Here is a 21,012-nt window from a genome sequence, read left to right as displayed (position 1 = left end):
TTATGACTTTCCAGTGTCCCTCTCATCACCTATTCATTCCAAGCTTAATTCAGATGGACTGGCATAGACCATAATGCGCATCAGACAGAGGGACCCTCTTCTTACCACAGTCATTTCGGACTCTGTCTCAATGTGCAAACTTTCTGAGCATCCTGGAGAGTGTACAAATCCCTGCCAAACTGTTTCTCTGTGCCATAAGGAAGGGGAGGGGGGAGGGGGATGTTTGCCCGGAAACCGGGAAAGGGAATAACACTCGAAATGTATATAAGAAATACTCAAGTTAATAAAAAAAATAATTAATTAATTAAAAAAAGGCTAGAAATCAGAAGTAAAGCAGTTTATATGTAAACATGGATGATTTTGTGTGTGTGTGTGTGTGTGTGTGTGTGTGAACTACAAGCCAGGAAAGAGTTCATATGAACTTGCATTATACATATATGTCTGAAGCCCTATGTATAGTTGTAGTTATCACACATGTAAGCATTATAAAAGGAAGTAATCACCTTCTAAAATGTTCAAAACTTATTTTTTTGTAATCTCAACAGTAGATAACAAATGGTAGAAAGCAAATATGTCAGAAAAAGCATAGGACATGTAGCAAGTATAACCCAAAGTCTGTTTTGATCTGTTCAACACTGAACGAAATCTACTTTTTTCAAGTAACCACTTTCTCATAATGCTCCTGAGAAAAGAATAGGCTATGTGTCCAGTATCTCTCTATTCTCACTGCACCTGAAATTACATGTTATCTGTCTGCCTACCAACACAGCCTGAACCATTCATGGGAGTCACATTAGCCAGAGAGGAAGTGTTGCCTGCACGGGCTTCCAAGGTCTAGGGAACAAGTGAGATGACAGACTTGGAAGAAGCAGTCTGTTTGTACTCAAACTCTGTCCTCAGAACTGGAAGGAAATCTCTCAAGTGTTCTGTGAAGGTTGAATCCTTGGCACAGAGGAAAAAAACAGGAGACTTAATTCCTTTTTCTTTCCTGATGCATCTCGGGGATGTTCCCAGAGGTTCTGTGTTTCCAGATTCTAAACCTGTTAGATGTAGACTATTGTCTTTCTGTTATCTACGAGCTTTGCTTCTTGTCTATGAATGTTTCTGCTTTTGGCAATTCTTCATCATATAGGATGTATGGTTCACAGCAATCATGTGATAATGTTAACCAATAAAATGTTGTGATGATGTCAATTGTCAACTCACTTTATTCACCTTTATTGTTATGGTTCCCAACTTATTCCCATGTGATTTAATTTCTTTTCCTAGAGTCCCATATTAATGTTATTATTAAGGAAAATGGCAGAACACTATGAAAAAGACAAAGTGTCTGAACTGCCTTTTAGTTATTATTTACTTCCTTGGGTCTCAATATCCAGAATGCTGGAATTACAATTCCTTGGTCCCTGTGTGCATCTTTAAGTTCTTCTGTGTGTTTGATCCTAGTAATAGGAAATTGGATACCAGAAATTCCTGTGTTTTGGTTGGGTTGGGGAACCTCTGCAGATAACCTCTGAATCTTCTTTATAACTATTCAGATCTCTGTAATAGACTCTAGGAACTTTCACTAAGTTCCCAGGTATTGACTAAGTTCAAGCAGCTTCTCGACTACAATGATCTAAAGGCTACCAATCAAAATACAGATCTACTAATCCTTGGGAAGGTGGAATTCAGAAAAAGTGGGGAAAGCTTCACGGAGCTCTACCCATTCCTGGAGCAGCAAGTGTCTCCTTCTGCTAATCCTTCATGTTTCTGAAGGAATATTTCTGAAGGGACATTCTAAAGATTAATGTTAAGGTGGAAAGACACAGTTCAGCTTAGGATTGCAGAACACAGCAAAAGAAAAGCTGGTTCCTCTGAGATGGAGGCCTCACTTTCACGGCCCATCAGTCAGCAGGACGCCTAAAGTAAATAAAACAAGGTTTTTCCAACAGGGAAAGACAAAAATCCTTTCCATGTTTTTTCACTTCTTTAGAAAAATTAATGTTGAATTCTCCTCTTGTATTAAAATCAGTAAATACGTGCCTGGACTTACTTGATGTGTATAAGTGGGAAACAGAGCAGCACCTTAGTCTACCTACTAAGTGTGTTGGGGCATGATTGGAATGGTAGATGGATCAATTCCATTAATCACATATGGCATCAACAAATGTGAGTCTTCAGGCTCATTGATGGACATAGTATGAGTATGTAAACATACTTTAATAACTATAAAGGCATATAGATACATGTTGTAAAGATAGTTGTAATACATTACTGATCAATCAATGATACATAAGATATTCATGGCAGGACTGTGTTTTAGGAACATGCTACTTTAGGTCTGAAATAATAATAGCTGAAAAACTTGGCTATGTGACGTTGCATAGAAACCTCTTTAATTATAGCTATTCTCAGAAAAATATAGAAACAGTTGAGCAAATCCATATCTATAGATGGCATAGTGATAACTTACATAAGGTACTTACAGACTGAGACATTTTCAGAGGACAAGCTCCAACGATAGAAAATGAAGTCCTTATATAAATATCTTAGTAATTTTGTTAAATACTGGCACTAGAAAAGTCATTTGGAGGCATGAAAAATTTACAGACTGTGATTGGACAAGAATGTGGGCAAGTAAAAAAAATTGCTTTTTGGAGACTAGGCAAAAATTATAGGCAAAATTATAAAACAGAAAAAAGGTGAATGTTTGCCTTAGATACTATTCTTTATTATTAGATATAATTATTCAATTTGATATTATCATTAAAATGCTTGTGTTGTGTTTCTGACATAGAGGATATATATATGATGGGTTTTAGGATAATACAGTTTTATAAATCAGACCAGACCTCTGGCTTTCTGAAAAATAGTTTACTTTTCTTCCTAATAGTTATCAGTATATAGTGTATGTACCTCACGCTGACCATGAATTCAGACCTCATTTTCCCAAAGAGGAACCCTTCCATCCAAGCTTTCTGAGGCTGGGAAGACAGGGATGGCTTACTAACAACTGTTCATCTCTTTATTTCTTTATATCCATGTCTTAAGACATTTGGTAAAGGTGAAACTTTTGGCCTGGTTGAAGACCATAGCTCTTCAAATGCTTGCAGACACTTGGAAGTCCAGTTCAGAATAGGGCACTGTTCTGATATCATTGGTTCAGTACTGCTTCAAGCAGTTTTTCTCTGTCACTGTATACCTTTTCTCAGTGTATATACTTTGTCTTACTGCCTGCTAGTGGATAGCAGTATATAGATCAGCACAGTAGGTTGACAGTAACTTGCATACATTTATGCCAAGGTGATAACTGTGGATTTTCTTTCTGGCTTCCTAAATGTGTGGTCTGAGATGCATTCATGTGGCTACAAGGTTGGTGCTCAAATGTCCCTGAAGATAAATCAAGCTGCCTCCAAGGGTGCTCCAGAGAAGCACCTTGAGACTAGAGCACATGTTCTGATTTCTACTTTCCATTCTCCTAGAAGCATCTACCTGCTTTTGTATGCTGAGGCTCTGCCATTGGCTGGAGTTAATTCTCTGGGAGAGTGGATGAGGTCACAGGAAACACCTTTTCTCCTGCCTGGAGAAAAACCATAGTTCAACCTTGCACATTAGAAAGGTCACCGACCACAGACAGATGCAGTAAACCTGAAGAATGTGGGGCTGCCAGCACTGACTGATCCCATCTGTGAATGAACACTAGGCATCCTTAGGGCAAGAGACCTGATCTTTGCCATCTTGTCTGATCTTTTCTCTACCAGTAGAACCATGAGATTAATATGCACTTCTCACATGCAGTCTGGCTAGCACAACCAGGCAGTATTTTCTACCCTGTATTTTCAAAACTGTTGTGGGAATATGTGGGAACAGGGACCAGACCATCCAAGGACAATCTGGGTATCTCTCATAGCATACTTTTTGGCTCAGTACCTAATTTAAATATTCATTGACTTGTAAACATTGTCAATAAAGGTACCTTTATAAGCTATGAAAGCAAAGTGAATACTACTAAAGGCATTGCTCTCACCATGGGGACTGGGTCTGCAGGGCATAAGAAGCTCACTAAGAACAGAGAGCCCCTGATCCATGCATGCACAGATGTGCTTTTTGGCTAGCCAAGTCAGTGCAGTGTGTGTGTCTTCCGTGGCCTATTCAAAAGCATCCTGCATTGGAGAGCAATCCTGTCCATCTGCTCTTGCTCCCAGATTTCTTCTGTCTCATTCTCAATGGAGATTCCCTCTTTGCCTTTCATTTTCCCAAAAGCTCATTAAAACCCTCACCTGTTCTTTACCAACATTCACTCATTCTCCACCTCTGTCCAGTTCATCAAAGCATTTAAGATGCAGACTCAAGATCCCTTTCTCATCTGCTTGCTTTGGTCACATCTTGTAGAGCATTCCACAAAAGAAACCCAAAGGGGATTGCCCCATTCTGCATGAAAGCTGGTGTTGATTTCAGATGTGATGCTCTAGGGCATGCTTACTTGAAATTATTCTTGGGCATCTAAGTGAAATTCTTCATTCTTCCATCAAGCTGATTGGCAGGAAGGAATCCCTATAGTAAAAATGACATCCGACAGGAGCCTGGCATGGCTGTCCTCTGAGAGTCTCTATTAGCAACTGACTGAGACAACTGCAGATAATTTCAGCCAACCTTTGGATTGAGGTTAGAGACCAATATAGATGAGTTAGAATAAGGACTGAAGGATTTGAAGGAGTTTACAACCCTAGAAGAAGGACAACAGTATCAACTAAACTTGACCCCTCAGAGCTCCCAGAAACTATGTCCAAAACTAAGGAGCATACATGGGCTGATTCTTGGCCCTGGGCACATGAATAGATGAGGACCACCTTGTATAGCCTCAGTGAAAGAGGATGTGCTCAATCCTATGGAAACTTGATGCCCCAGGGAAGAGGGATGCTGGTAGGGGTGAGGTGGGGGTAGGTGGGCAGGTGGGAGAGCAGCATCTCAAAGGTGGGGGGTTCTATGAGGATGGGTGAAGAACTCACTCGAAGAGGTGGGCAGAAAGTAGGAGCTGCATGTAAATGAATAAAATAATTTAATTTTAAAATTCAAACAAACAAACAAAAGGAATGATGTCTGAGATATTCATTATACAGCAGCCACACAATTCAAGACAAAGTGTGGTAAAACATCCTAGAGTCAAAGAAACAAACAGAAAGATACTTAAAAGTGCATTCAGGAGGAGAGCATGCCTAGCTGACACACAGAAGAACTAAGGACATAAAATTATCTGGCAGGCAACGAATCCGTGAGTTCTCAAGAAGGAAGCACGCTGTGGCACACGGCAGGTGCTGTCTGACCTTTAAATACTCTTGAGGAAATTTCAACAATATTTACCAAGAGATAAAGGGGATTTGTGAGCTCCATAGGACAGAATGGGTGGCACAGCTCCAAGAAGCCATGAGAAAGTCTATCTAGGCTGAGGGGAGGGTGTGGCTGTTAAGGTTTGCTCTCTATGGGTGTATCCTACAATGACATCACACTTAGCACGTGGGTCAAAATAAACCTTGCAACCAGTCTTGCATTGAAGGAGGAAGAAATGACAGGAGTTCCCCAGCAAAGTATTTTTGAAAATGGAGAAAGTAATAGACTTGATCAGAGCCTGAGAGTTCTCAATCCCAGGCACATGAGAGACAGAGCGAGAATCAAAGTTCAAGGCCCACCCTGACAACTTTTCAAAATCCCAGCTAAAAAGCATAGAGCGTTTGCCTAACATACCCCAATTCCAATCGCGGTGATCGTCAAAAGGAATCAGATCAAACCATGCTGCACGTGAAAGAAAGTACATCCATGAACTTAAGCTTCAGTGTCCACAAATGCACTTTCCCTGTATGCCAGACACGCCTACCTATTTACTCATCATCTATGGCGTCTGCACACACCAGGGCAGAACAGAAGAGTGTCGTCTTGATCTAGAAATAGCAGCAGGAGGGCTGGCCATAAAGGAGTGTGTCCCTGGTGTACCAGCCTCGTGGGCAATTTCTAAACTGACTAAAAACTCACTCAAAAAGATTTTTTTTCTGCCTCTTGAATTTTAGGTTCACTTTGTGCTTTTTAATTGACTTTTATCCAGATCTTCAGTAGAATTGTGTTGAAAGTACAGAAATGGTATTCTAATCTCCAGGGCCATTCTCAGGGTTTTCTAATGTGATACCATCATGTCTCATACTTCGTGGCGATGAATGGATACAGGAAGCAGAAGAATAAAGGGGATTCCTACCAAAGAAAGGGTGACATCAACAGTTAGAACTGGGTGGGATGTGGCTTTGTACTCATCCATTGGCTCAAATTTTACCCGTGTTTCTTGCTGTAAGAGCGTCATCATATCTAACAGGCCTTCAAATCCTGTACACAATGGCAACTTAAAACTAGTTTAGTGTGGTTCAGTTACCGAGGACCCAAGTCCAGGGGACGGTGAGAGACAGAGCAAGTGACCGCCTGATCCCACTCTTCTCCCAGAGGAGCTCAGTTCTCTTTGGTCCAATTTCTTTATGGAGGATTTCTCTGACAGTTTTCCATTTCATTCATTTAGTTCTCCAGATTTACTTTTCTTGTAAGGCAATAATGATGCTTGTAAGGCAAGCATTTGTCTTGATAACTGGGTATCTGTGTTTCAGGTTCAGCTTCCCCTGTAACTAGGTTCACCATCATGCCTTAGAAACATGTGGGGACACAGCCTGCAGAAAACATTGCAGTCATTTGTGTCTACAAGATGCTAAATTCATAGTGATGCTTTCCAAACAGAAATAACTAGAAAACAAATGAATTAACTTTAATTTTTTTTTATTCTACACTGTAGGACAAACCTCATTTAGTAAGAATTTTTAACATTTTACGATGACTCTCTACAATTTTGCTGTTTTAAATATGTATCATTATTTTTCTCTAGCCAAATGTAGACATGAGAACATAGACTATTTCTTTTACATAAAGAAATTACAAGAAGATGAAGGACTTAAAAACCAATGGAGCTATAGGATAAGGCTTAAAATAGAACGCAGGGAAATGCAGTCTGTGACTACCATGAAATCTACAGAAAAGGAGACAAGGTGGATGGGCTGTTCTAAGTCTTCTACTTGAAGGTAAGGTGAACTTGAAGGTGTCCTCACCCTGGCAGGCTTTCTTACTGTAAGCCTCTTCTGATCCAACTAGCTTGCTAACATGGACCCCTGTACTGACTACAAGCTAAGGGATGTGCATATGTTCACTACTGCTCAGGAGTCCATACTCACAAAAATCATACAGGCATATGCCAGGCTCCACTAAGCCTCCTATTGCTTGGGACATTTGTAACTGAACAGGACCCATAATCCTTTCAAAAAGTGGTGCTACCTTCCTCTCTTGAAAAGACAAGCACCAGACTTGAAGCAGCCTCCAGAACTTACTCATTGTTGTAACAACAGCCCATGGATCTAAACTTGCAAAGGAAACACTGCCCAGTGTGAGCTGGGGTCCAGCTATGTCACTGTGGGTTTTCTGACTTGACACAAAGAGAGAGAAAAGGAAGTGTTAAGCACCACAGACCCTCATGTTTTCCACCCAAAACCAACCCAGTGACACAAGAGACGGAAACAGCCAGCTAATTGTTTGATGAGCGAGAGGAGATTTGTGTATCCTCGTCAGATAGTCACCGAACAGTACCTTGTCTAAGGCGCTGTGTTGGGCAAAACTTACATAAAAAATAAAAATGGAAAGTGAATGGTAAAATGCCTGGTATCCGGATGCCCAAAGGGAAGGCAGACATGCCCAGGAGCAAGGTGACTGTCAGTGGATACCACAGAGGAGCTGGGAAGGAAGAGTGAACAGATACAGTCAAACCTGCTTAGACAAGGTGGGATGCATCTAAGTGGGCCCCTAAGGAAAGATGGAGTTCACCAAAGCCACGATTTAATAAACACTTCAAAAGTATGAAGCAATCTGCTCTCCTATTATTACAGTTATGCCCAAGCCCACCCTCACCAATGATCTCAAACTTAAGTGTGTGTATGTGTGTGTGTGTGTGTGTGTGAGAGAGAGAGAGAGAGAGAGAGAGAGAGAGAGAATAATTCTGTAGCATATACATACTAATTTAAGATATACATTTTAATTTAATTTTTATGTTGTTTTATGTGTATGAACCTTTCACTCCACCCTTGTTTGGATGTCCAAGGAGACCAGAATGGAATGACACAGCCCATGGAACTAGATGGTTGTGAGCAGCATGTGGTTGCTGAGAATTGAACCTGGGTCCTCTGCAGTTGCTGCCAATGTTCTTACCACCCACCCATACCCTAACTTTGAAAACTGTATTTTAATGGACGCTCAAGATACCAATCTAACTGACTTCGTCAATCCATTTCTCTACCCACTTACCCACCTAAGACCATGCCTGCCTTCTGGATCACCTCACTTTTGTCCTCTATGCCACCCAAACAAAACACGGTATCTTCTCGTGTCACAGCTATTGTTGTTCTTGAACAATAGATACCTTTGCAGGTTCTGGAGTGACATCGTATGCAGTGACTGTGACAGGTGAAAACAGCTGGAAAACATTTGTTGCCCCAGCTCAAATTTTACAATTTTGCAAATTCACTCAGGAGTTGTTAGCCTGACTCACAAAGGACTCCCATTTTTGCACAAACAGAGAAGAGAACTGAGATCAGTGACATCCAGTTTGGACTCACATGAAGAAGTTGCAAATGTGTCATTCAGCTGTAACTTGTGCAGAGAGAGGCCATCCCTCTCCCTAGAGACACCGTTGAGGATTTTGATCAGCACAGCTGTATGAAGGGCCTGTTTACTGTCTTTGGATTGATTGCCATAGACCAGTAATTTGCAAAAGCGGCAGAGAGCCATTTCTCTAAAGCCTGGGCAGAGTCCTGGAAACACCAAGGGAAAAGAGTATGAGGGTACCCATGTGTTTCAGAAGCGGTACATGTCCTTGAGACATCTTTCTGCTGAGGGAATCATGACAGGGGTTAATATTCAGAGCACAACGCTATTTCTACTCTCATTTAAAGAAATAACCTACCATTCTGTGTATTAAAAAAAAAAAACATAAGGACTTGTGGGAGGGACACAGTTGCCCTCACATGCCTACTATGTGTGAAGGTCAGAGGACAACTTCAAGCAGACAGCCCCTTCCCCCTTCCACCTCATCTGAGACAGGAGCTCTGCCAGTTCACAAATCCCTCCATTATAGTGTCTGGCTTTTATGTGTGTTCTGGGGATTAATCTCAGGTCCTTGGACTTTTCCAACTGAGCCATGCCCTGTCCCTTCATCCCAAGTTTAAAAGAGATACCAGACCCAGAATTGCCATAAGCTAATGTCATATTAGAGCGATCTAGGGATGTATATGCTCTTTAAAAATCGGCAAATTGGGGCTTTTAAAAATCCCTTTTACAAAACGCCCTTATTCCAAAAAGGTAAATACACAACTGAGGACAGAGACTTTTCCTGAGCATAGCACAAAGCAAACCTTTAGCTTCCACCATTTTCCTATCTGGCAGGTGTACCCCACACCCCACTAACACTTTGGAATGCTATGGGTCTGTACCTAACAACTGACCACTCTCAGAGAATTCTCTTGGAGTCTCTTTCCACAGCCCTGTCACTTTGCCAGGAATGAACAGCAAATCTTGAAATGTGGCCAATTTCCCTCAAGTTTCTAAATAAAATAGTTGTAAAATAATTTATTTTTCATTTCTCAAATATCCCAAATAGTCTTTTCCGAATAAAGACACTCATTTATCTAAATATTTTAAAATAAGAATATTACATGGCCTCCTGGCTTGTTTTCTGTACTCAGGTTCTTTTCTAACTGTGATGTTACCTTTAAGGAAAAGCAGGAACCAGAGCCTTCGCATTAGAGAAAAGGTCAAGTAGGACCTTTATAATGCCAAACCTTAACAAACCAAATGTCCGCTGTAGACTTAAGGGGTCCACTGTAATATCTTTGGTCCCTGAGCTCTGGAATCTTGACTTTTCCTTTATCCAGAGTCTTTGAGATGATGTCACATAAATCTCTGAGTATTGAACTGAATCTGACACATGGGCATCCACATAATGCTTCTGTGACTGTTTCAACTCTTAAAGCCAACGCCGACGACCTATGTCTCCCTCTTCTGGCCCTTAGCCCTGTGTTGCCCTTTTTGCAAGGTAACAGGTCTCTGAATGAGATAGCAATCTGCCGGAAGCATGAGCCCGCTGTTGACAACGAGGACACCTCACTCTAGGGTATGCCCGCTAGGAGTACCCATGCCATCTTCTACTGAAGTCCCAAACAGACTGACACACTGAAGGACACAGCAGCCTTCAGACCGAGGAACTGAGAAGGATTAAAATAGCACCCAGCACAATCAATACTCGGCTGAGAAATGCTTCAGTTTGCTTTCTCTCTTCACGCTTGATCCTGTGAGTCACAGCGAGCTCTCAGCCTGTTGCCAGCCATGACTCAAGGCTAAGCTGCCCCAGCATGGAGTCTATAGCCTGGTGCAGTTACTAGGACAAGACCTCCTTCTGCATTTACTCTGATGCACCTGTTAGGTGAGAACCCCGATCCAGGAATTAGCCTAGGGGTTACCAAGGGGTGAACTGGGTGCAATTTACTATCCAGTTTTTCTAATAAGTTATGGCTGCTTTTCAAAAAGGTTTCCTTGCCTGAATAGCATTACTTTCTGCTTCTCGTACTGTTCCATTTTTTTTTTCCATTTGGGCAACGGGGATGTTGTTCTTCAATAAATGTGGCCAGGTGGTTTTGTCCAATCCTGCAACTAAGCATCACGCTGCCACCAAGATTCAGAGGCGCCCTCTATCGCTCATCTCTGGGAATGCACATTCTGAGCCGGTCCTGGGAAGTTCACTGGCTGTCTGCCAGGCATCAGGTTAAGCTACTTCTGCTGCCTGTCTGGCTAACAGCCCTTAAAGTCCTATCTTAGCTACTTCTACACAACAGATGTCGCCCAGAAGGACATGATACAATGGATGGCCCCACCCTCACTCCCGCAGCTGTGGCCTCCCTGCTCTTCTTGGAAACAAATATTGAAAAATAGCCTTTTGCTAGGCAGGAATTTGTTTCAGTGACAAATGCTGCTTCTTTGCTACAAAATGGTCTCCTCGCTGGTCCCACCATCCTAGCTGTGCCTGTGTCCTTGTACTGCATTTAATCACCATTATTACAAACCAGTAATTATATATATCTAAAGTAATTATTATATCTAAAGTGTTCAGAGAAGGGATATAGACTTTAATATCAGAACTCCATAAATATTAGGAAATAGAGAGAAAAACTGAGGGAGGACAAATTTGATGAAAACAAGCCTTTGTTGACCCCAGGTGGAAGAAACTGCAGAACTAACTCCTATAATCCCATATATATGTATACATATATGTGTGTGTATATACATATGTATGTATATATATATATATGTATATATATATGAAATTAACATTGATTTTATGTGTATGTGTTTTGCCTACATGGATGTTGAAGCACCATTTGCATGCAGTCTTCAAAATGGCCAGAAGATGGTGCTGGATCCCTTGCAACTGGAGTTAGAGGTGCTTATGAGCTGCCCTGTGGGCGCTGTGGACAGAACCTGGGTTCTCTACAAGGAACAGCGGTGCTTTCGACCATTGAAATATCCTTTAGTGCATTCTGAGTATGAGTGACAACATTTGAGAAAATTTAGTTCAGAGAGAGGATGTTTGGAAATTAAGTTTATATGGTATCTTCTGTTGTTATTGTTTTGCTCTCTTAATAAAAGCCGTTCGTGACAACACAGATATTCTAAGTTTCTTTTATGCCAATAAAATATTTCCATCAGAGATTAAAAGTCATTTGAGTGGGACTAGTGGCAGAGATCCCTGGACATAAAGACATGGAGGGAAACATGTTCAAACTGGTTTACCTGTGAAAAACTGCACCAAGATGACTCCTCCCTTTTGCTTTTACGGAGTAAGAATAAATAAGCAATACTTATTTTCATGCAATGGGCATGAAACAATCAAGCAAAATAGTTATCATTGTATATGTTTGTTTATGAAGGTGAATTGCTGAGGATGGTGCAAAGCACTAGACACTTCTGGAAACCTGTGTTTCTTAATTCACAATGTCTTCAGCCATGGCGGGCATGAAATATCAGGTTATGACAGTTTCACTTGATTCTCTACGAGCAACCTCATTTTAATTCGCTGGGTTCCTGACATAGAAATTAGCCAGATATAATGACCACATGTGAAAAGGTTGTGGGTATACATACTAGATCATGGGTAAAACCTAGAGGAAAGACCCCCTGAAGCACCACAAACAGGTTGACCAGATGACAAAGTCACATTCCTATGCAGGACGCAGATGTGTTTTAATTATAAGAACTCAGATTCTCACCCCTGTTCATTAGGAGGCCCTGTTATATGAGAGGTGGCAGCTGTGCACACTGAGAGTGGCCCTTCATTCAAACAGTTAAAAGGCAGTAAAGAGACAAGTGTTCCTCTATGAGGTGGAGAAGGCATTCCATACTCCTGTGGAGGGATGCGCTGGAATAAAGCCTGCCTGCCTTGTGGAGATTAGCCATGGCTGAGGGCTGATAAGCCATCTCAGAGTGATGGTGAATCTTACACCCTTGTTGTCTCCCAAATTCGAAAGGAAACATAAAAAAGTATGTCTCGGTGTTGAGTGGGGGTTCTTGTTGGGGTTCACAGAGAGTTTTCTCTGCTCTTCACGCAAAACACTTGGTTCTCTCATATGCCTGCTTACACGGGGCTCAAATCCTTAAAGCCATGGTTCCTATCTTGGTGACTGCCTGAGTTACTTTTCTATTGCTGTTCAGAGATACCATGATCAAGGGAACTTACAAAATAAAGAGTTTATAGGGGCTTACAGTTTCTGAAAGTTAATCCATAACCATCATGACAGGGAGCATGGCAGTACACAGCAAGAGCTAGCTAGCTAGATACACAAATACAGAGAGAGAGAGAGAGAGAGAGAGAGAGAGAGAGAGAGAGAGAGAGATCTGAGAAAGACACTGCTCTTTTGAAACTTAAAGCCTCTCCTCCACTGACACTCCTCCTCCATCAAGGCGACACTTACTAATCTTTCCTTAGTAGTCCCACCAACTGGGACCAAGTATTCAGATATAGAAGACTTTCTCATTTAAACCACCACAGTGACTCACACTTAATTCTGGTTCATTTTGTTGGCAGCAACCATACCAGGAAAAGAGAGTGTTCAGAAAGTTGTTTTTTACCAAAAATTAATCTGTGGTGGGTAGGGACCCATCATCATTCCTTCGTGACATTGCACTGTCTCTATATTCTCATCTTCTTGCAATTACCAGTGGGATGGGCTGATGGCAGAAGTCCTTTCCTCTTTGTAGCCCTGTCCCCATTCTGAGAAGCTATTCTGAGACTAGTATGGTAACTCTCCATCTCCCATAATTATGAACTCACCTACGAGGATGCCTGAACGTGATTTTCTATCATTTTTAACCAAGAGATCATTCTGAGGCACTTTCAAGCAAAACCCATCCAAACTTCCCCTTCTGAAAGCACATTCCCGACAACATTGACCGAGGTGCTTTCACAGGCTACAGCACTGCCAGATATTGGATATTAAGGAGACAGAGCACGTCAATCATTTTAGAAGTGGCTATGGGGCTAGAAAATCTATTCTATGTATACTGACTGCTCACTTCATACCTGTTAAAAGTAGACACTTCCCTAATAGAGCAGTGCAGTAAGAGAATGCAAACATCTGCTCAGACTAAAATTATAACTCCTGGCTTGGAGTGTCTGAGAAAATCAGAGGCATGAGTCAATCACTGTTGAGTGGAGGAGCTTCTGGACTCGTTCACTCTAAGCGTAGACCAAGATATTGCCAAGCCATTCTCCTTAAACACGGTTATGTGTCTACACACGCAGAGGTCTGTGGATTCCACTTATAAAAATGCCTTTGCAATGTAGGTTTATAATGAGTCATGATATAAGTAAGCCAGGCATTAAAATTCTTATTGCAAATTTTCCAAAAGCTCATAATTATTATGTAACTGTGTCAACTCCGGTGTCTCAGCTGTGAGCAGAAACCAGAGCAACAAAGGACAGACAGTGCATGTATATGAGACTATCTGCAGGTTTGTGTCTAGACTTTACAAATAATAGTCCCTTAAAAAGTCAGATTTGATAGTTTGAAAATAAGCTATTTTTTACTAGTAAATACACATGATTATTCAAACAACATAGTAACAGTTGCCTCTACAGGGAAGCAAGGGACTCAATATGCCCTGAACACATGCTCACACACAGGAAGGCATCTAGATAGCCACAGGACTTTGTTTAATTTTCCATTCCATTGTAATTTATAAAGGTGATAATAAAAAGATGTTGAAGATTATAAAATACGCTATAAAATTCTTACACTGCAGACAGTAGTAACATATACATAAACATGTGTTTAAAGTGCTAATTAAGTTATTGACAATAGACTCAATAGAGGACCATCACCAGAGTATTGGGATTAGTATCCTTTTTAAGCCATTTAAGGTTAACTGAGACTCCTTCTTACAGTGTTATAAAGAGTCTTAGGGCTGAAAGCATTCATATATCTGAATGCTCAAGTTATCTAAAATATTAAATATTAATTGTAAAGCTAGAATATTAATAGTTGAAGTGTTGATAAAATCAAGTTTTGAAGCTCCTCCAGTTTTTCCCACACCATGGGGGAAAAACATTCTAACAGGGGTCACTCTATAAACTGGTGACTAAGTCAATGGGATATACACTGCAAAATATCTTCTGTGCTACAGGCTAGACCTCAGGACTGAAGGGGAAGTGGCTGCTGTTAACTGGCTAATAAGAAATGTGGCGTTAGATCTAAGTGAGGCACTTCTTCATTATTTGACATCAAATATTTTATACAAGGTCACACTGGATCTGAGTTCAAGAGGAATTCAGGGAAGGATTTGGAGATCTCTATATAAAAATAAAAAAAGGAGAAGGAAAGTGATAAAAGGCAGGATCCTGACATCAACACTCCTGTAAAATAAAATTGTGCAGAGCTCAAAGTTCACAGTTCTATCATACTTAATATAAAATCATTGGTGAAAATAACTATATAGTTCATTAAAACAAGATGCATTAGAGAATGGGCTACCCATTAGTAGTAACATGATGTATGAGTAGAATTACAGTTAAAGTAGACTAAGGGTCTTCTACTCTCATTGGCTGTGGGACTGTAATCTTCAGAGTATACTGTCTGGAGTTTCTTGACTTACACATACCTATATACACACATGCATACACATGTACATTAGAGCCTATGTTTTTATTTATTTCTCCCTGAACTCCAGTTTATACAAAAGAATGGACAATTTACAGAAGTTGGCATGCGTGACTTCTAGACAATAGCAATGCACGTTCAACAAGAGATACTAGATTTGGTTGGAAAGTTGCTTTTATACATAATAAAAAATATATAACCCGTGTCAGGATGTACTGAGTTGACATCATCTGCTTGCTGCCTATGACACTGAGGTAGGGATGACACTGTATTTTTAAATACCTGGAAAGAAAAATAAAGCAAGCAGGGAACCATTTGTGACGTTTGAAAGGAAATGTAGAACTCAAGTCCCCCAGGGCCCACTGAGGATTAGAAAGGCCAGGAGATCGTGCACTCACTGCTAGTTGTGGTTGCTTTGGCATAGAAATTCAAAATTACACAGATGTGCTGCCCACTGTGCAATAGCTGTAGTGGCAATTGCATCACTCGCAAGATGAAAGCCTATTCGTGTAGAGGATTCATTCCTTAAAGGAAAATGATAGCATGATATATATTCATTGCGTAGTTACTTATGTCCTGCTTTGCATGCTGACTTGCTGGCTTTGCTTTCATAGATTCTTTCTAGTTGTGATTAAGATATCTGTAGTATTACTGTTAAAATATCTCTTAGAGTAAGTGAGCAAGACTCCAAATAGTAACTAGCTGGGGCTGCAGTTCTATGAGCCATAGTGAATGGACACATTATAAATCCAGCCAGAGAGCCCTGGTGTATGCACTCTCAAGATTTGCAACTGTAGTTTTATCAATAAGCAAGAAAAATGTGAAAACCCAGTACAGTGAGGATGGGGTTGGTCTTAGTCTGAAGAATGGTTGCTGTCTAATCATGAGAATCTAAGCTCAGGTCTATAGTTCCCACAGTCTGGGATGCAGATGCACACATGCAGTTCCAGGGCTAGGAAGGAAATCTGTGAATCCCTAGAACTTCATGGCCACTCAACCTAGTTTAACTTAGAGGTCAGATTCATTGAGTGAGCTTATCTAAGAAAAGAAAGTAGAGAATGGCACTCCCTCCTCATCAGCCATTATTAATGCATCCCCAGATAGGGAAAGGACTTTGTGAGCCCTGTCTCCATCCACCTTGGACTCTGACTGACTTTGTTCAAGTTGCCACAGTCTACACACATGAACAGACTAGCAGAACCCAGTCATTTCAAAGAGCTCATGAAGTCCAGCAGTGACTGTGGTGGTGGTGGAGTACAAGAGGAGTCAGAAGGAAGGGAAGTTGGGGTGGCAGGGTATGAGAGGATCAAACGGAAGGGAAGTTGTGTTGGGTTTGAGCTAAATAAATTATATGAATATATAAAACCATCGAGCAATCAATAACAATAATCTTAAAAAGAAAGTGTTTGAGTGGTTTCCTTGAACTAGTTGGGCAATGTTTTCATCTGTGAATCAATTGGAACAAAGGAATTCATTTTTAACATTTTACTTTTGGTTTTCAAACAACCCAGCCTTGGTGCAGTAGCAGAGAGCAGAGTACTCCTGTCTGTGCAAGCTGTTATGTTTTGGAATGTCTGAGAAAGTCAAATGCATAGGAAGAACATAGATTGATGGTCGCCCATGTTTGAAGGTGGAAGTAGGTTATACATTCTCTGTTTCAAATCAGCCACAGCAAGAGTAAGGTAGAGGATGATAAAGGAAACAACCATAGACCCATGTACACACACACACACACACACACACACACACACACACACACACACACTCACCAGAAAATGTACAACATTAAAGAAATATAAGTGAATTATCAGCATACTAGGCACACATTTTTCTTAGTTTTCAATGCATACATATATGATCCTTAGCACATATTTATTTGTATATTCAAATATACAGTCAGACACATACAGATTGATATTCAAATTAACACAGAGAATGCCAGTGAAATTTTCAATAGACCCCTAAATTACTTATATATGCACAGGCACCAGGTAGAAATCCAGAAATTGGGGTCCATGCATGACCTAGGTGTTAATAAGTTTCTTCCCCAGGGTCCTGAATTGAGTTGGGATGTCGCTTTTTATGAGATCCTGTTAGTCTTTGTCCACAGAAGTCAATTCCTGAACTCCTTGCTGTGTGCATATGCCTCTGTTTCTCTGAGATCTCAGGTGACCTTTCTGTTGGCACCTCCAACTGTGGTTCTCCTCACCCCCGGGATCATGGGCAAACTCTCTCAACTGTTCAAATTACTAGTTTCTTCTTGACAGCTGGGGGTGAGGGTGAGAGCAAGTGGAAAGAAAACTATTTATTACAGACCTATGGAATCATCATCATCACAGCCAATAGCCTTTCTCTCTGGCCAGAGATCACCCAGTGACTCCTACAATTGTTCCTAAGCCACTGTCTATCTAAAAGGTGTTCCCACAGGTGGGCAAGCCTCTGAAAAGTACAGATCAGATGTTCTCTCCCTCTGCATGCTTTGTTATGGATACCCCTGACCTTCCTACCCAAGCTCCTGTGTGTTCACAAGATTTTTAAAAGAAATCAACATTAACACACTCCCTAAAGATCCTGTGATCATGCATTCTTTTCCTGTATCTGCTTCCTGTTCCACTTTGTCCTTTAATCACAAATTTGCAGAATCGTTACTAACCTTATGGTCTTGCTCATTTTTAAGGTGATTTTCTCACTGCAGGTCTCTATATACTAGAATCAGATTTTCTGCAGCCATGTAAACTTAAAAATGAGTTCATATATTTAAGAGTTCGGAAGAGCACTCAGCCTACAGTGGAGTTCTGGTGACGGTTTGGGAGGTCATCACTCATCCAGTTGTGTGCATCTTCAGTTTCATGCCGTGGAGGGCATACCTGTCCATTACAATCCTCGAAGATGTCCCCCTCCACTGTCCCATTGCCTATGGGGACGCTCGGCTATTTTTGCAATAAGAGGTTAGGTTTTCTCATTTGCTACATGAAGTAAACTGCAGTCTGGCTTCACTGAGAATGCTTGCCTTTACTCTAACAGCTACACTGCCCCAAAGTGGGGATAGACATAAAGGTAAAAGGAAATTTCCTTGAGCATAGATACAGTGTTTATTTTTTTTAACAAGATTAAATTTATCTTAAATGTTAGAAGACCATGTTGGTCCACCTGCCACATCTATCTGCTTGTTTAATGAATTCTTTGGATAGTGTGGTTCATACTTGGGCTCTGTCTTGAGTGCTTTGTATAATCCTCTCTTTCTGTCTTTATCACATTCTGATGAAACAGATACCCCCACAGTGCTCCTCTGGCAGGTGAATTGACCATGACACAGAAAATCTGGGAACCTGATGCTAACTTGAATTGTATGTTCAAGGGCAAAGGCTGTATTCCTCCCCTTGAACTCACACTGATTCTGTGCACCTCTCAGTTTAGAATTTCCTGAGAGGCTTCCTGTAAGAGAAAAAGAGGAAGCCAAGAACCTGAGACATGCTGAGATGCAGGAGGCCTCCATGAAGAAAGAAGGACTGAAACTGATGTAAAAATGAGAACAAAATTAAAATTCCAAGAGGCGTTTTATGAAAATGGAATTTTGACAGAAGATAATTCAAGCTCGATGAGTATAAGGAGGAGAGAGTCTACGAAGTCAGTGTTTTTTAAAGGATATTAGAGTCCTTAATAAATAGTTTCAATGGGGCCGGCAAGTAGGGAAAGGTAGATTGCAGTTCCAAATGTGATTAAGCAGAAAACGAAGAGGTTACAACCAGATCATTTCCTCCAGGAAATGAGCCATGATCCTGATAAAGACTGAGCTCTCCATAGAGACAGGATGCATCTGATCAGTCCAGAGGAAATAGAGACCCCGCAGAGAGAAGTGGGCCCTGACAGTGCAACAGAGGGCTCAGACATGACACCTTTGCCCTCCCATAGATATCATTCTGGGTTTGTAGGCTACAGTGAAGAGTCCCAGCATGCCTCAGGTCTTCAGAGGCAGATCTTTCTAACAAGGGCAGTGTCTCCAGTGTTCCCCTGCTCTGAGATTCCAGCATCATTCAGGGTCCTTTTGAACTTATCTACCTTGGTAAAGCTGAGGATGTAGCTCTACTTATTCTGGCAAGTACCTGGTATGACCTTCCATAGTTTATTTCTATATTTCCATCAGCACCTTGCTTACCTCTCTATTTCCTAAACCAAAAAGAGGGTAAAATAGAATTTATAAAGTTAAAAAATAACTTGCAAGTTAGCAGGAATGTAAGTCTTATCACATGGTCATGCAATCAGTTGTTATTTCCTGAGATACAGGCTTGGGATTCGATTTTTAAAGAAAGGAGTATTGTGTAGTAATTTGGCTTTATAACTTGGCTCAAATTTTTTTCCTTCCAGTTGGCATCTATATTCCAGAATTATATACATTACAGAATTAATTTTATGCACTTAACTACACAGGATGAGTTTTGAAGCTTTTAGAAGGAGTGGATGTGTATTATTTAACCCCAAAACACACAGATTTCAATAGCTCAGACCTGACTTTAAGGAGATATTTATTGTTAAATGTTTGTTCCTTTACTTGTAGAAAAAGCAAGATTCTGATTTCTGCACACAGTGGATGCTCACAGTGGATCACAGACATTCTCCTCATCTAACTCCAGCCCAACCAACATTAGGGGAGCGTTCAAAGAGTCCAGTGGGATGATGGGAAGCAGCCCTTTGTTCTCCTTGATGTCCCTGAAAGTTTGCATTTTCCCCAACCCAGTCCCACATTTGATATTACATGTGTTCATCAAGTAATCAATGGATTCTACATAAAATATCATAACATGAGGTCTGTCCTGATGTGCCATCAGGGTTAAGTTATGATCTGGAAGAGTAACCCCATCCCCCACATACACTGCTAGACTACTGCCATTCCACAGGTTTGGGGACAGACTCCAGGCTGCCATCTCTCTTATGCATTTTAAGGACAGATCTTGAGTCCCTGAGATAGAAGGTACTCTGGGAAGACACACTTCTGAGTAGCTGTCCCTCTCCAAGGCTCAATACTCAGCATTCTAAGTGATTCAAGCTTAGGCACACTTGGCCCTCTCATCACTCAGTACTGTAAAGCAGTACCTGACCCTGTGCTGTCTTCCATAGAGAAAGATCCCCTGACCTCCCTCTGCTTCTGCTTGCTGTTCTGGAGTGACACATGGAGGAAGCCACAGGGACTGAGAAGAAACCTCAATTGAGAAGGCTCAGTTGGTAGATTGCTTGCCTAGCACTCAGAACACCCTGAGTTCAATCCACAACACCACATAACCTGGATGTAACGATGTTCACATACAATCCTAGCACTCAGAACGGAGAGGCCAGGGGAGTTCCGGGACATCCTAAGCTGTCTAATAGTTTGAGACCTGTCTGGGGTACCTGATGAAGGTTGATGCTTACAGGCATCTGAGTTCCCACTTAAGTGTTGGACAACTGTTTAAAGATTAGAGGAACAAGGTAGTAAGTGGTAATAGAGGTCTGAAGGTCACCAGGGGTGTAGGTGACTAACTAAGGTTGGAAGAGGATCCAACCTTGTTTTCCTTCGAAGTCCATTAGCTGTAAACACATATTCATCCAGCCACTTTCCCTAACCTCTGGTCAATCTGCAGAGGAGGGAGGATGCTTCAGTAGAAGTTCTCACTTTGAACTTGGGCAGCAGAATGTGACACCTTTCTTTCTTTTTTTTTTTTTTTTTTTCCGGAGCTGGGGACCGAACCCAGGGCCTTGCGCTTGCTAGGCAAGCGCTCTA

The 21,012-nt window shown here is 41.1% G+C and overlaps 1 protein-coding gene and 1 long non-coding RNA gene across 3 annotated transcripts in view; both read right to left on the bottom strand.

Moving 5' to 3' along the window:
- The window catches only part of Csmd1 (CUB and Sushi multiple domains 1), a 1,600,162-nt gene that overhangs the window by 1,041,175 nt on the left and 537,975 nt on the right, over positions 1 to 21,012 (bottom strand). The gene's annotated exons all lie outside the window — the stretch shown is intronic.
- Positions 1,269 to 21,012, bottom strand: part of LOC120097408 (uncharacterized) — a 41,707-nt gene continuing 21,963 nt past the window's right edge. The window contains exon 2 of the long non-coding RNA XR_005494770.2: positions 1,269 to 20,932. This is a non-coding gene — a long non-coding RNA (uncharacterized LOC120097408). The remainder of the gene's footprint in view (positions 20,933 to 21,012) is intronic.

This window comes from Rattus norvegicus, chromosome 16 (genome assembly GCF_036323735.1).
Source record: "Rattus norvegicus strain BN/NHsdMcwi chromosome 16, GRCr8, whole genome shotgun sequence".
NCBI lineage: Eukaryota > Metazoa > Chordata > Mammalia > Rodentia > Muridae > Rattus > Rattus norvegicus.
The sequence above is the reverse complement of the archived record's forward strand: the minus strand, read 5'-3'. Positions and strand labels throughout refer to the sequence as shown.